The following is a 13,824-nucleotide window of genomic DNA, read 5'->3' on the forward strand; positions in this document are numbered from 1 at the left end:
CAACTACATCTTTGCCTTTAAATGTGTGTGCCAAGTTTAGTTACGTGTCGAGCATGCTTAGTCCCTCAAAAGTACCTTCGTTGTTGACCGCGAAGGATGGGGCGCCACGGCAACAGCGTTACACAAAAAATCAAAAGCTTTAGGGGCTGACATCATGAAAGTCTTATGTTTGTCTAGAAGTAATTGGAAGTTGATCTGATTGACCGACTAAGAGAAGCAAGCCAAAGTATAGAAATATTTACTTCATATTGCCATTAGGTGGCGCTATGACTCTAATTAAAAATTAGACTGCACATGTCTTCAGGCCTGGAGGCTGATCAAACATGTGAAACCTGGAAAGGATCTTATCATGTGGAGTCGAGTTACATCGGTTTATTCGTTCATGGCGAAGGATCGAACTTCTGCGACGGACCGACGCTACGCCGTTCAACGGATCCTTACAATCTTCAAGGTGATGCATTACCAATGTCTTAAGTCTGTTCCGATGCATTTTGAGAGGGATCTGAATAATCTGTGAGGAGCACGGTGTACAAGTAGAAAACATGTAACTTCCTGTTGCCTCTAGGTGGCGCTATGACTAGGATGAAAATTGATCATATGGATGTCTTCAGGGTCAGGAGGTCATGGCATATGAGAAATATGGAGATAGATTCCATCATGTACGGCCGAGTTAAAGCAACTTCCATTTTCATGGAAAATGGTGTCTCTTTGCCGCTGCTCTGCGCTCACATAGTTCGATATTTTGAAAATCCTTTGATAACTTTTCCCTGCAAAGGTCTCAACATCATATTGCCCGAATGTGAAATCAATCGTGTGTAATCTCTAGGAGGAGTTCGTCAGAATACAACACCTGAAAACAAGGAAAATGCCAAAATTGATCGGTTCACTGCAGCGCCCTCTAGTGTTTGAATATTATGAAACAATTTGGGTACGTTAAGGGACACGATGTTGACATATGCTACAAAGTTTGTGAAGATAGGCCAAGTAATTAGGAAGTTATGTGTATTGACATATTGAGCCACGCCCCTAAGAGGTTAATTGGTTAATAACTTCTGAACGCAATGAGATATCAACACGGTTGACAATAGCGTTTGATTACATTGAGCCAATGATGATTCACAGAAAATTTCGTAAGAAACGGACCCAGCGTTTAGGAGGAATGGGCAAAAATGTGTTTTTTTACAAAATTCAAAATGGCGGAAAATCTAATTAGGCGTATTTTAATTTCACGGATGAGTTTTTTGTAGAGCAGTCCCACCCGGACATGTGTGTAAAATTTCAAGTCAATCGGCCATAGTTGGCAAAAAGCATAGCCTTTCTGCCTAAAGGGGGCGCTATAGAGACATTTTCTCAGACTTTTGGTCGACACCCAAATTATATAAAAATTTTCGCCGAGTCTGATGGGTGTGCAAAGTTTGAAGAATGTAGGTTTATCCCAAGCACCTCTTTTCCCTGCGCATAGGTCGGGAATAATAATACTTAGCATTTCAATAGGTCCTCGATCTGACTACGTCAGTACTCGGGCCCTAATAATACTTAGCATTTCAATCGGTCCTCGACTCTGACTACGTCAGTGCTTGGGCCCTAATAAATAAACATTAGCATTTCAATAGGTCCTCGATCTGACTACGTCAGTGCTCGGGCCCTAATAAATAAACATTAGCATTTCAATAGGTCCTCGACTCTGACTACGTCAGTGCTCGGGCCCTAATAAATAAACATTAGCATTTCAATAGGTCCTCGATCTGACTACGTCAGTGCTCGGGCCCTAATAATACTTAGCATTTTAATACTTAGCATTTCAATAGGTCCTCGACTCTGACTACGTCAGTGCTCGGGCCCTAATAATAATAATAATAATAATACTTAGCATTTCAATAGGTCCTCGACTCTGACTACGTCAGTGCTCGGGCCCTAATAAACACTAGCATTTCAATAGGTCCTCGACTCTGACTATGCCCTAACAAGCACGTATCATTTATCCTTAAGTACAATACATACCAAGCAAGTATCGTTTCCATAAATACGTACAAAACATACCAAGTATTGTTTATCCATAAGTAAGTACAATACATACCAATACATACCAAGTATTGTTCATCCATAAGTAAGTACAATACAAACCAAGCAAGTATCGTTTATCCATAAATACGTACAAAACATACCAAGTATTGTTTATCCATAAGTAAGTACAATACATACCAAGTATCGTTTATCCATAAGTAAGTACAATACATATCAAGTATTGTTTATCCATAAGTACAATACATACCAAGTATCGTTTATCCATAAGTAAGTACCATACATACCAAGTATTGTTTATCCATAAGTAAGTACAATACATACCAAGTATCGTTTATCCATAAGTAACTACAATATATACCAAGTATCGTTCATCCATAAGTAAGTACAATACATACCAAGTATGGTTTATCCATAAGTAAGCACAATACATACCAAGCAAGTATCGGTTATCCAAAAGTAAGTACCATACATACCAAGTATTGTTTATCCATAAGTAAGTACAATACATACCAAGAAAGGTTTCTCCATAAGTAAGCACAATACATACCAAGCAAGTATCGGTTATCCATAAGTAAGTACAATACATACCAAGTATTGTTTATCCATAAGTAAGTATAATACATACCAAGTATCGTTTATCCATAAGTAAGTACAATACATACCAAGCAAGTATAGTTTATCCATAAGTAAATCATAATTCAGTGTTCTGGCTGCAATGTGGTTGATATCTTGAGGTTTTGTCTGATAGTGGTTTTGTTGGTATTGGTGGATTCTGTAGGTCGTACACTTTCCAGAAAGGTGCGCTAATCATGTGAAGCATCAAGCTAGGGATATGAACATATATATATATATATATATGTATATATATATATATATATATATATATATATATATATATATATATATATATATATATTTCCATAACTTGGGGAGCTCTCTAAAGTCACCAAATTAGTTCCAATACTTCTGTTTATTTATATGTATTTTTGAGAAGAAAATGTATATCTGCAAAAGAAAAATGACTTTTAAAAGATATTTTGATCATAATAACTATGAATATCCAGCATGAGTATGAGCAAGGTGTATCAAAAAGGAGTCCAGAGCTCCCGAGTTTAAAACAAGTATTGTTCGGTGCGTTAACAAAAACTCACAGACCAGTGGTGGCCGTCAGGGCCTCTAAGCCTTCTCTGCTGGCCGAAACAGAATCACAAAGTTAAAATGTAGGTCAAAATCCACGGCCCGCCACTGCCACAGACTAATAGTGCATCTTTTTAGAAAGATTAAGACCTAAAGCATCGACATCTGCAACAATAAACACAATCCGGGAAAGCATTGGCATGTTAGGAAGCATATTCAGTCAAAAGAACTTGTTTTTCTGTTTACCTAAATTACCTACATTGTGCCAAGACAGAGCCTGATCTAGTAGACCCTAGTATAAAAATGATCAGCTGTTTCCACATGTGCCATATGACGATCAAAGCAGCATTAACGGACCAATGAGACCGTAGGATTTTGAAGCACCCACAGAGAGAAAAAAAAAATCTTGCCGTCTTTGTAAATAGAGATACTAATAATGTTTGTCAGGATATGATTGCTTTGTTAGACTCTAACAGTTCGTTACAAGATGTCTTTAGACTCTAACAGTACGTTACAGGTTGTCTTTAGACTCTAACAGTAGTTACAGGTTGTGTCTTTAGACTCTAACAGTACAGGTTGTGTCTTTAGACTCTAACAGTACATTACAAGATGTCTTTAGACTCTAACAGTACGTTACAGGATGTCTTTAGACTCTAACAGTACGTTACAGAATGTCTTTAGACTCTAACAGTAGTTACAGGTTGTCTTTAGACTCTAACAGTAGTTACAGGTTGTGTCTTTAGACTCTAACAGTACGTTACAGGATGTCTTTAGACTCTAACAGTACGTTACAGGATGTCTTTAGACTCTAACAGTAGTTACAGGTTGTCTTTAGACTCTAACAGTAGTTACAGGTTGTGTCTTTAGACTCTAACAGTACAGGTTGTGTCTTTAGACTCTAACAGTACGTTACAGGTTGTGTCTTTAGACTCTAACAGTACAGGTTGTGTCTTTAGACTCTAACAGTACGTTACAGGATGTGTCTTTAGACTCTAACAGTACGTTACAGGATGTGTCTTTAGACCCTAACAGTACAGGTTGTGTCTTTAGACTCTAACAGTACGTTACAGGTTGTGTCTTTAGACTCTAACAGTACAGGTTGTGTCTTTAGACTCTAACAGTATGTTACAGGTTGTGTCTGTAGACTCTAACAGTACGTTACAGGATTGTCGTGTTCTCGTGCAGGGTGTTGGAACTCTGGACTAAACACCAAGTTAAACCACAGTCAATGAAGACGGAGTCGTAATAAGTTTCACCCATTTACTGTAACTCTTTTCCTTCAATCATGCTGGTGAAAACTGCAAACAAAGACAATACAAACATTCAGTGTACATACGTAAATATAACATTTCACAGTAGAAAATATAAATACACATTGCATCTTTATACATTTACAGCACTCACGAAATTGCCTCTACGATGCTTCCCCGTGGATGCGAGCAGATTCTGGAGCATGCGGTCCACTGTCAAATGTTAACCCGAGCTAGTGAAACCAGACACCATTTAACCGGAAGTACCGGAACCGGAAGTGACTAAACCGGAAGTCCCGCCCCGGAAGTGATTAAACCGGAAGTCTCTCCCCGGAAGTGGCTTAAACCGGAAGTCCCGCCCCGGACGTGAATTAACCGGAAGTGACGTCATAACATGCCATGCACAGGAAAATCATGTTACCAATAACTGTCTTGAAATAAACCCCATTAATTAAACAAAAATGAAAATAGAAAATGCCGTAAAGGCAACACACTCCCCGCATGACCTTTGTGAGGTCACTACAACTTGCAGCATAGAGAAACATTCCACTCTAGATCAGTCCTTAGGTAGAAGGAGAACAATCCCCGTAATTGGTCTAAGAAAGGTCTTCATAGTGCCTTGGTCAGTTGTCTTCACCTCAACCTTTCTTACATGTCCATCCTTTCCAAGGAACGTGGCGATAATCCTTGCCATAGGCCAGCAATTGCGGCAATTCTGCTTGTCCCTAAGCAGAACGAGATCTCCAATTTGAAGGTTTCTACGGGCCAATGTCCATTTCTGTCTGTGTTGTAAGGAAGGTAAGTATTCACGGCTCCAACGGGTCCAAAACTGGTTGACAAGAGCCTGGACTTGTCTCCACTGCTTTGTGTACAGGTCCATGTCGGAGAAGTCTTCAAGTGGAGGTGGAACTCCTGTCTTTTGTGTAAGGAGCATTGACGGCGAGAGTATGAAGGGGGCGCCAGGATCCGTAGACACAGGTACGAGAGGTCGTGCATTAATGATGGCTGTGACCTCTGCCATTAGTGTGCAAAGCACTTCATGCGTCAGTCGAATGTTTTGCTGAAGGAACATTGAATCGAGGATCCTTCTGGCAATGCCAATCATGCGTTCCCATGAACCTCCCATATGAGAAGCATGTGGTGGGTTGAATACCCAGCTACACTCCTGCTCGCTGACGTACTTCTGCACCATTTTGTCCATCCTAAGCTCTTTACATGCGCCAATAAAGTTGGTACCACAATCAGATTGGAGCTGTTTCGCAGGACCTCTTAATGCGAAGAACCTCCGAAGAGCGTTTATGCAGCTGGATGTGTCCAACGACTCGATTATCTCAACATGTACAGCCCTTGAACTCATACAGCTAAACATGATGGCCCATTGCTTACTCTCTGCATGTCCTCCCCTGGTGCGCCTGGTTGTGACAGACCAAGGTCCAAAAACATCTAACCCCACATATGTAAAAGGAGGACAGATTTTGAGACGTTCAGGTGGCAGGTCTGCCATGCGTTGTTCTTCCAGTTTTCCCCTTAGCTTGCGACAGATAATGCATTTATGAAGTACTGAATTGATTAATCTCTTGCCACCCAAGATCCACAGTCCTGCTGCTCTGATCGCTCTTTCTGTCAGGTGACGCCCCTGATGTTTCACATGCTCATGGTGATGTCGGGTGAGAAGCAGAGAGATGTGGTTATCCTTGGGCATAATTATTCGGTTCTTTACTGCAGTTGCAAGGTTGGAGTGCTTTAGTCTGCCTCCAACCCAGATGAGATTGTCCTCCAAGGTTGGACTGAGTTTCAGCAAAGCACTGTTTTTGGACACCGTTTTGTTGACTCTGAGAGCGGTCAGGTCTTTTTCAAACCCTTTCCTTTGTGCTGCTTTAAGGATAACATTCCTTGCTTGGTCCATTTCCTCCGGAGTACGAGATAAGTTGCATGTGTGCCAGCCTTTGCATTTGCTGGTTTGGTTTGAGTGTTTGAAGGATCTTGCCATCCATCCATCCATCCATTATCAGCCGCTTATCCGGGGTCGGGTCGCGGTGGCAGCAGGTTCAGCAGGCCGACCCAGGCTTCCCTCTCACCCGCAACACTTTCCAGCTCATTCTGGGGGATCCCGAGGCGTTCCAAGGCCAGCCGGGAGATATAATCCCTCCAGCGTGTCCTCGGTCTTCCCCGGGGTCTCCTACCAGTTGGACGTGCCTGGAAAACCTCTAATGGGAGGCGTACAGGAGGCATCCTGACTAGATGCCCGAACCACCTCAGCTGACTCCTTTCGACACGAAGGAGCAGCGACTCGACTCCAAGCTCCCTCCTGATGTCCGAGCTCCTTACCCTATCTCTAAGGGTGAGCCCGGCCACCCTGCGGAGGAAGCTCATTTCGGCCGCTTGTATTCGAGATCTCGTTCTTTCGGTCACGACCCAGAGTTCGTGACCATAGGTGAGGGTTGGAACATAGACCGACCAGTAAATGGAGAGCTTCGCCTTCCGGCTCAGCTCCCTCTTCACCAGGACGGACTGGTACAGCGCCTGTTTTATTGCTGCAGCCGCACCGATCCGTCTGTCGATCTCCCGCTCCACCTTACCCTCACTCGTGAACAAGACCCCGAGATACTTGAACTCCTTCGCTTGGGGTAGGCAGTTTGTCCCCACCTGGAGGGAGCAATCCACCGGTTTCCGGCAGAGCACCATGGCCTCAGATTTGGAGGCGCTAACTCTCATCCCTGCCGCTTCACACTCGGCTGCAAAACGCCCCAGTGAATGCTGGAGGTCACAATCTGAGGAGGCAAACAGGACCACATCATCCGCGAACAGCAGAGAGGCGATCCCGAGACTCCCGAACCGGATCCTCTCCGCCCCCTGGCTGCGCCTAGATATCCTGTCCATGAAGGTCACGAACAGGACCGGTGATAAAGGGCAGCCCTGGCGGAGGCCAACACCCACCGGGAACGTGTCTGACTTACTACCGAGGATACGAACACAGCTCCTACTGCAGGCGTACAAAGACCGGATAGCCCGTGCCAACGGGTCCGGCACCCTATACTCCCGCAGCACCCCCCACAAAAACCCCCGAGGGACCCGATCGAAAGCCTTCTCCAAGTCCACAAAGCACATGTAGACTGGTTGGGCAAACTCCCAGGACCCCTCCAGTAGTCTTGCAAGGGTAAAGAGCTGGTCCACTGTTCCACGACCGGGACGGAATCCACACTGCTCGTCTTGAATCTGAGGTTCGACAAGCGGTCGGAGCCTCCCTTCCAGCACCCTGGCATAAGCTTTTCCCGGGAGGCTGAGCAGTGTGATGCCACGATAGTTTGAGCACACTCTCCGGTCCCCCTTCTTGAAGATGGGAACCACCACCCCGGTCTGCCAGTCCATGGGCACTGTTCCCGACCCCCATGCGACACTGAAAAGGCGTGTCAACCAAGACAGCCCAACAATGTCCAGCGCTTTCAGCATCTCAGGGCGGATCTCATCCACCCCTGGCGCCTTGCCACCAAGGAGCTTTTTGACTACCTTAGCGACCTCTGCCAGGGATATGGGAGAAACCACCCCAAAGACTTCCGGCGCTGCCCCCTCTCCGGGGGACATGTTAGCCGGGTTTAGGAGTTCCTCAAAGTGCTCTTTCCACCGCCCGACGATGTCCCCAGTCCGGGTCAGCAGTTCCCCCCCCCCCCCCCCCCCCCCCCCGCTGAGAACAGCCTGGGGTAGGCCCTGCTTTCCCTTCCTGAGCCGTCGGATGGTTTGCCAGAACTTCCTTGAGGCCAACCGAAAGTCCTTCTCCATGGCCTCCCCGAACTCCTCCCATGCCCGAGTTTTAGCATCCGCGACCATCGCAGCTGCAGCCCTTCTGGCCTGCCGGTACCCGTCAGCTGCTTCAGGAGACCCCTGGGCCAGCCAGGCCCGAATGGCCTCCTTCTTCAGTTTGACGGCTTCCCTCACCCCCGGTGTCCACCACCGGGTTCTTGGGTTGCCGCCACGACAGGCACCGATGACCTTCTGGCCACAGCTCCGAGCAGCCGCGTCCACAATAGAGGCTTTGAACATGGTCCACTCGGGTTCCATGTCCCCAGCCTCCCTCGGGATTTGTGAGAAGTTCTTCCGGAGGTGGGAGTTGAAGACCTCCCGGACAGGATCCTCCGCCAGACGTTCCCAGTTCACCCTCACTACACGTTTGGGCTTGCCAGGTCTTTCTAGCCGACTCCCCCGCCATCTGATCCAACTCACCACCAGGTGGTGATCAGTTGACAGCTCTGCTCCTCTCTTCACCCGAGTGTCCAAGACATACGGCCGCAGACCAGATGATACGACTACAAAGTCGATCATTGATCTCCGGCCTAAGGTGTTCTGGTACCAGGTACACTTATGAGCCACCTTATGCTCGAACATGGTGTTCGTTATGGACAAACTGTGGCTAGCACAGAAGTCCAACAACAAAACACCATTCGGGTTCAGATCGGGCAAGCCGTTCCTCCCAATCACGCCCCGCCAGGTTTCTCTGTCATTGCCCACGTGAGCGTTGAAGTCTCCCAGGAGAACTATGGAGTCGGCAGGCGGCGCCCTTTCCAGGACCCCTCCCACCGACTCCAAGAAGGCCGGATACTCCGAACTGCTGTTCGGTGCATAAGCACAGACAACAGTCAGAGCTTTACTCCCTGCAACCCGTAGGCGCAGGGAGGCGACCCTCTCGTTCTCCGGGGAAAACTCCAACATAGCAGCGCTCAGCCGGGGGCTCGTGAGTATCCCCACTCCCGCCCGGCGCCTCTCACCCTGGGCAACTCCAGAAAAGGACAAAGTCCAACCCTTCTCCAGGAGCTTGGTTCCAGAGCCCATGCTGTGCGTGGAGGTGAGCCCAACTTAATCTAGCTGGTACCGCTCCACCTCCTCCACCAGCTCCGGCTCTTTTCCTGCTAGCGAGGTGACGTTCCACGTCTCTAGAGCTAGTCTATGCTGCCGGCGATCGGCTCGCCCAGGTCTCCTGCCTGGCCCGCCGCCCGGTCTGCATAGCACCCGACCCACAGGGTTGCTGGTCCATGATCTTTTTTCGGGCTGAGCCCGACCGGGCCCCATGGGTGAAAGCCCGGCCACCAGACGCTCGCCGTCGAGCTCCCCTCCCGGGTCTGGCTCCGGGAGGGTGCCCCGGTTTCCCTTGTCCGGGCGAGGTAGCTTCATTCCGTGGGCCGTACATCATCAGGGTTTTTTGAACCGCTCTTAGTCTGGGCTCTCCCCCGAGACCTGTTTGCCTTGGGAGACCCTACCAGGGGCTGACGCCCCGGACAACATAGCTCCCAGGATCACTGAGCCACTCAAACTCCTCCACCACGTTAAGGTGGCGATTCATTGGAGGAGATCTTGCCATGTGAACCAGGAATGCTACTCCTCTTAGTAGAGAGGCAAAGGTGGAGAAGCGTTGGAAGCGGTCAGAGGTTAGTATTGGTTCTTCCAGGAAAGTAGCACAGGTTTGGATTTGTGATCGAGTTTCTGAGTTTCTTTCAGGTTCGATTAGGTCAAATGTCTCACATGTTGGCGTTTCCTCTGAAGATGGCTGGAGCAGAAAGGAGGATCCAGTGAACCAAGAGGTTTGTACAAGGCGGTTTGCTAATAAGGATCTTGATGCATGGTCGGCAGGGTTTTCCTCTGTACGTACATAGTGCCATTGCTCGGGCTTTGAGGACTGACGAATGCGCAAAACTCTATTGTGGACGTATGCATAGAATCGTTTTGACTCATTACAGATATAGCCGAGCACTACTTTGCTGTCCGTATAGAAATTGATGGCATCCAACTTTAAGTCTAGCTCATCTTTGATGAGATCTGCCATCTCTACTGCTAAGACAGCGGCACACAGCTCAAGCCTTGGGATCGTAGGCTCAGACTGGGGTGCTAACTTTGCCTTACCCATGAAAAATCCTACTTCGGCTTGCCCATTTTCTTGAACTGCTTTCAGGTACGCCACTGCACCGATGGCCTTGGTAGATGCATCCGAGAACACACACAACTCTTTGTGCACTGCCTTAGTGGGTGAGATCACTGTGTATGTTCGAGGAACATGGAGCTGTTTTAGGTCCTGGAGTGAATCTCTCCAGAATTCCCATCCGCTTTGCTTGTCTTCTGGGAACGGCATGTCCCAGTCAGACAGTTCTGAAGTGTGTTCCCGGAGGAGGGCTCTTCCCTGGATCGTGACAGGTGCCAGCAGACCCAGGGGATCAAAAATACTGTTGACCGTGGAGAGAACTCCGCATCGGGTAAAGGGTTTGATTGTAGTTGACGCAGAGTAGGTGAATGTGTCAGTCCTGATCTCCCAGAGCAGATCCAGGCTCCGTTGTGTGGGTGTTGTTTCTCCGCTCAGATCTAGGTCCTTGACTACTGAGGTGCAATCTTCGGGTGGGAAGGCCTCTACAACTGCCTGACAGTTTGATACAAACTTGTGTAAGCGGAGATTTGATTCTGCAAGGGATGTCTGCGTTCGTTGAAGCAAATCAATTGCCTCCACTTCAGTTGGTAGGGAAACCAAACCATCGTCCACATAAAAGTTCCTTTCCACGAACTTAACAGTATCATCACCATGCTCCTTTGTTCCTTCTCTTATAGCTCTTTGCAGCCCATAGATAGCCACAGCAGGAAATGGCGCATTGCTAAATACATGAACCTTCATCCGGTACTCGATAACTTCCTTATTAATGTCATTGTCCTTGTGCCACAAAAAACGCAGAAAGTTGCCGTGGTCTTCATGCACAAAGAAACAATGAAACATCTGCTGGATGTCAGCAATAATTGCAACCTTCTCTTTCCGGAAGCGTAGCAAGACACCAAGAAGGGAGTTGTTGAGATCGGGACCAGTGAGCAGCACGTTGTTGAGGGAAACGCCACGATACTGTGCGCTGGAGTCGAAGACAACCCTGATCTGATTGGGTTTTTGTGGGTGGTAGACCCCAAACGTTGGGAGGTACCAGCACTCCTTATCTTCTCTCAGTAGCAGTGCTATCTCGGCATGTCCATTAGCAAAGATTTTCTCCATGAATGCCATATACTGCTCCTGCATCTCAGGTCTCCTTCTCAAGGTTCGTTGTAGGGATGCGAACCGGTTGACTACCTGCACCCTGTTGTTCAGCAGAACCTTGCGTGGTTCTTTAAATGGCAGTGGGGCGACCCAAGTGTTAGTGTTGTCTCTGTAGACGTCTGTGTCCATTATCTTTAAAAAGATAAGGTCTTCTATTGATGGAGCCAGTTTGTTGTCACGTTCAGTTCGATTGAACACCGTCTCACCCAGCATCCTCTTTGTTGTCTTGTCAGGCTGGTTTGCACTGTACTGTGTCTTCTTGACATGCATGAAGTTTGTGCAGGGTTGAAGGATTGAATGACGACCATTGTCTAGCACGTTGGTTTTGAACGTGTTGACTGTCGGCTTATGTGCATTACCCAGGCACACCTCTCCAATTACTACCCAACCCAGGTCCAGTCGTTGAGCAAAGGGGGCGTTATGTGGTCCGTTGACTTGTTGCCTGACCTTGTGTGCTCGAAGGACATCTCTTCCGAGTAGCATAAGTATTTGTGCCTCTGGATCCAGTTGCGGGATATGCTTGGCAATGTGATGGAGACGAGGCTGGTGGAGAACAGCGCTTGGCGTCGGAATCTCAGACCGATTGTTCAATATTTCACGACACTCCATGAGAGGTGGGAGAGCGATGAGAACCTTTCCGTCCAGCGACTCAATCTGGAATCCTTCTGCCTTCTTGCCAGATGTTTCAACGATGCCAGAGCAAGTTCTGAGGTCGTACGAGATTGGTTTGCTCTCCACACTAAAAAGTTTGAAGAACTCCGGTCTAGCTAGTGAGCGGTTACTCTGGTCATCTATAATTACATAGGCTTTCACAGCCATGTCCTTGGAACCCTTTGGATATATCTTTGCGAGGCAGATCTTTGCACATGAGCGGCTCCACTGACCTGCACCACACACTTCCGTGCAGTTTGTTCTAACATCGGCCGTGTTAGAATGATCTTCTCCGTCCCCGCCGTTCTCTTGTGATGGTGGAGGGGCTTGGAGGTAAGTGAAACTTTGAGGTGACGGACCAGGATGCATGGCTGCATCATGATAGGGGCTATCACATTCTGAACACTTTATAGAGGCCTTGCAGTCTTTAGCAAGGTGTGAGACTGACGAACAGCATTTGAAACATATTCCTTTCTCCATAAGAAAAGCTTTCCTGTCGTTGAGGAGTTTGTTTCTGAATGTTCTGCATCTTTTGAGTGGATGAGGCATGTTATGCAATGGGCAGTTCTTGTTAGGGTCATCATTGGTCGAAGAAACGTCCATTTTGTTTACCGAGATGGGTTTGTTGGCATTAAAATTCTTGACAATGAATGTATCCAGTTTTGTTGGCGTTATGATGCTACCTTGCTGCATGAAGCTAGGGTCGTTGCGCCTCTTCGCCTCCCGGCACACAAAGTTGCAAAAATACTCAAAGGGAGGGAACCGCCCTTGGTTCTCTTCCTTGTAGCATGACCCAGTAGACATCCACTTGTCCTGAAGTGCAAATGGAAGTTTGTCCACAATTGGTCCAACTCCACATGATGTGTCCAGATACGACAGGCCAGTGAGGTAACCTTCTTCTTTAGCGCCTTGGATTTCCATGAGCAAATCTCCAAGTTCACGTAATTTGGTGTGATCCCTCGCTGAAATCCTGGGGACTGCGTCCAACCGCTGGAACAGAGACCTCTCGATTATTTCAGGAGCGGCATAGCACTGACGCAGCCTCTCCCATGCCTTGTGTAAAGCCAGTTTGGGGTTGCTTACGTACACTGAGCGCATGCGTTTCACCCGTTCACTAGATTCCTTCCCCAGCCATTTAGTCATGAGGTCCAATTCTTGGGATGCTGTGAGGTGAACTTCGCCAACGGCATTGTCGAATGAAGAGCACCATGCGCGGTAATTCTCAGGCTTATCATCAAATTGGTACAGTCCTGAATTGACAAGGTCTCGTCGTGCTAAATACTGTGCCAAAGGTTCTGCCAGAGGTGGTGTGCTAGAGGGAGGAATCTGCTGCGGAACATATGACTGTGCACGGACAGGTAGGTTTGGTGTAGCTAAATGCCCGCTCTCAGCTCCTTCGGACTTTAGCTTGTAGTTGGTAGGTGGTACAGTATCTTTTGTAGGTGGATACCATGTTACATAGCTGGCACTTGATTCTTCCTGGAATGGAACAGGTAAGACTGACAAGAGTGGAGCGGAAGAACGAAGATTGATTTGTGATTGAACACATTCACTGGTACGTTCAATTTTTCTCCTTTGTGATTCAGATCTGCCATTTTCAACTGGAATTCCCTCGGCGTCTTCCAGCACTTGAGCCTCCACCATGGCCACATCAGCTTCTCGATGTAATGTCAGCACCTCCAACTCTGTGTCTATTCTTACTGTTTCCAA

This window comes from Taurulus bubalis (assembly GCF_910589615.1).
Source record: "Taurulus bubalis genome assembly, chromosome: 21".
NCBI classification, from domain to species: Eukaryota; Metazoa; Chordata; class Actinopteri; order Perciformes; family Cottidae; genus Taurulus; species Taurulus bubalis.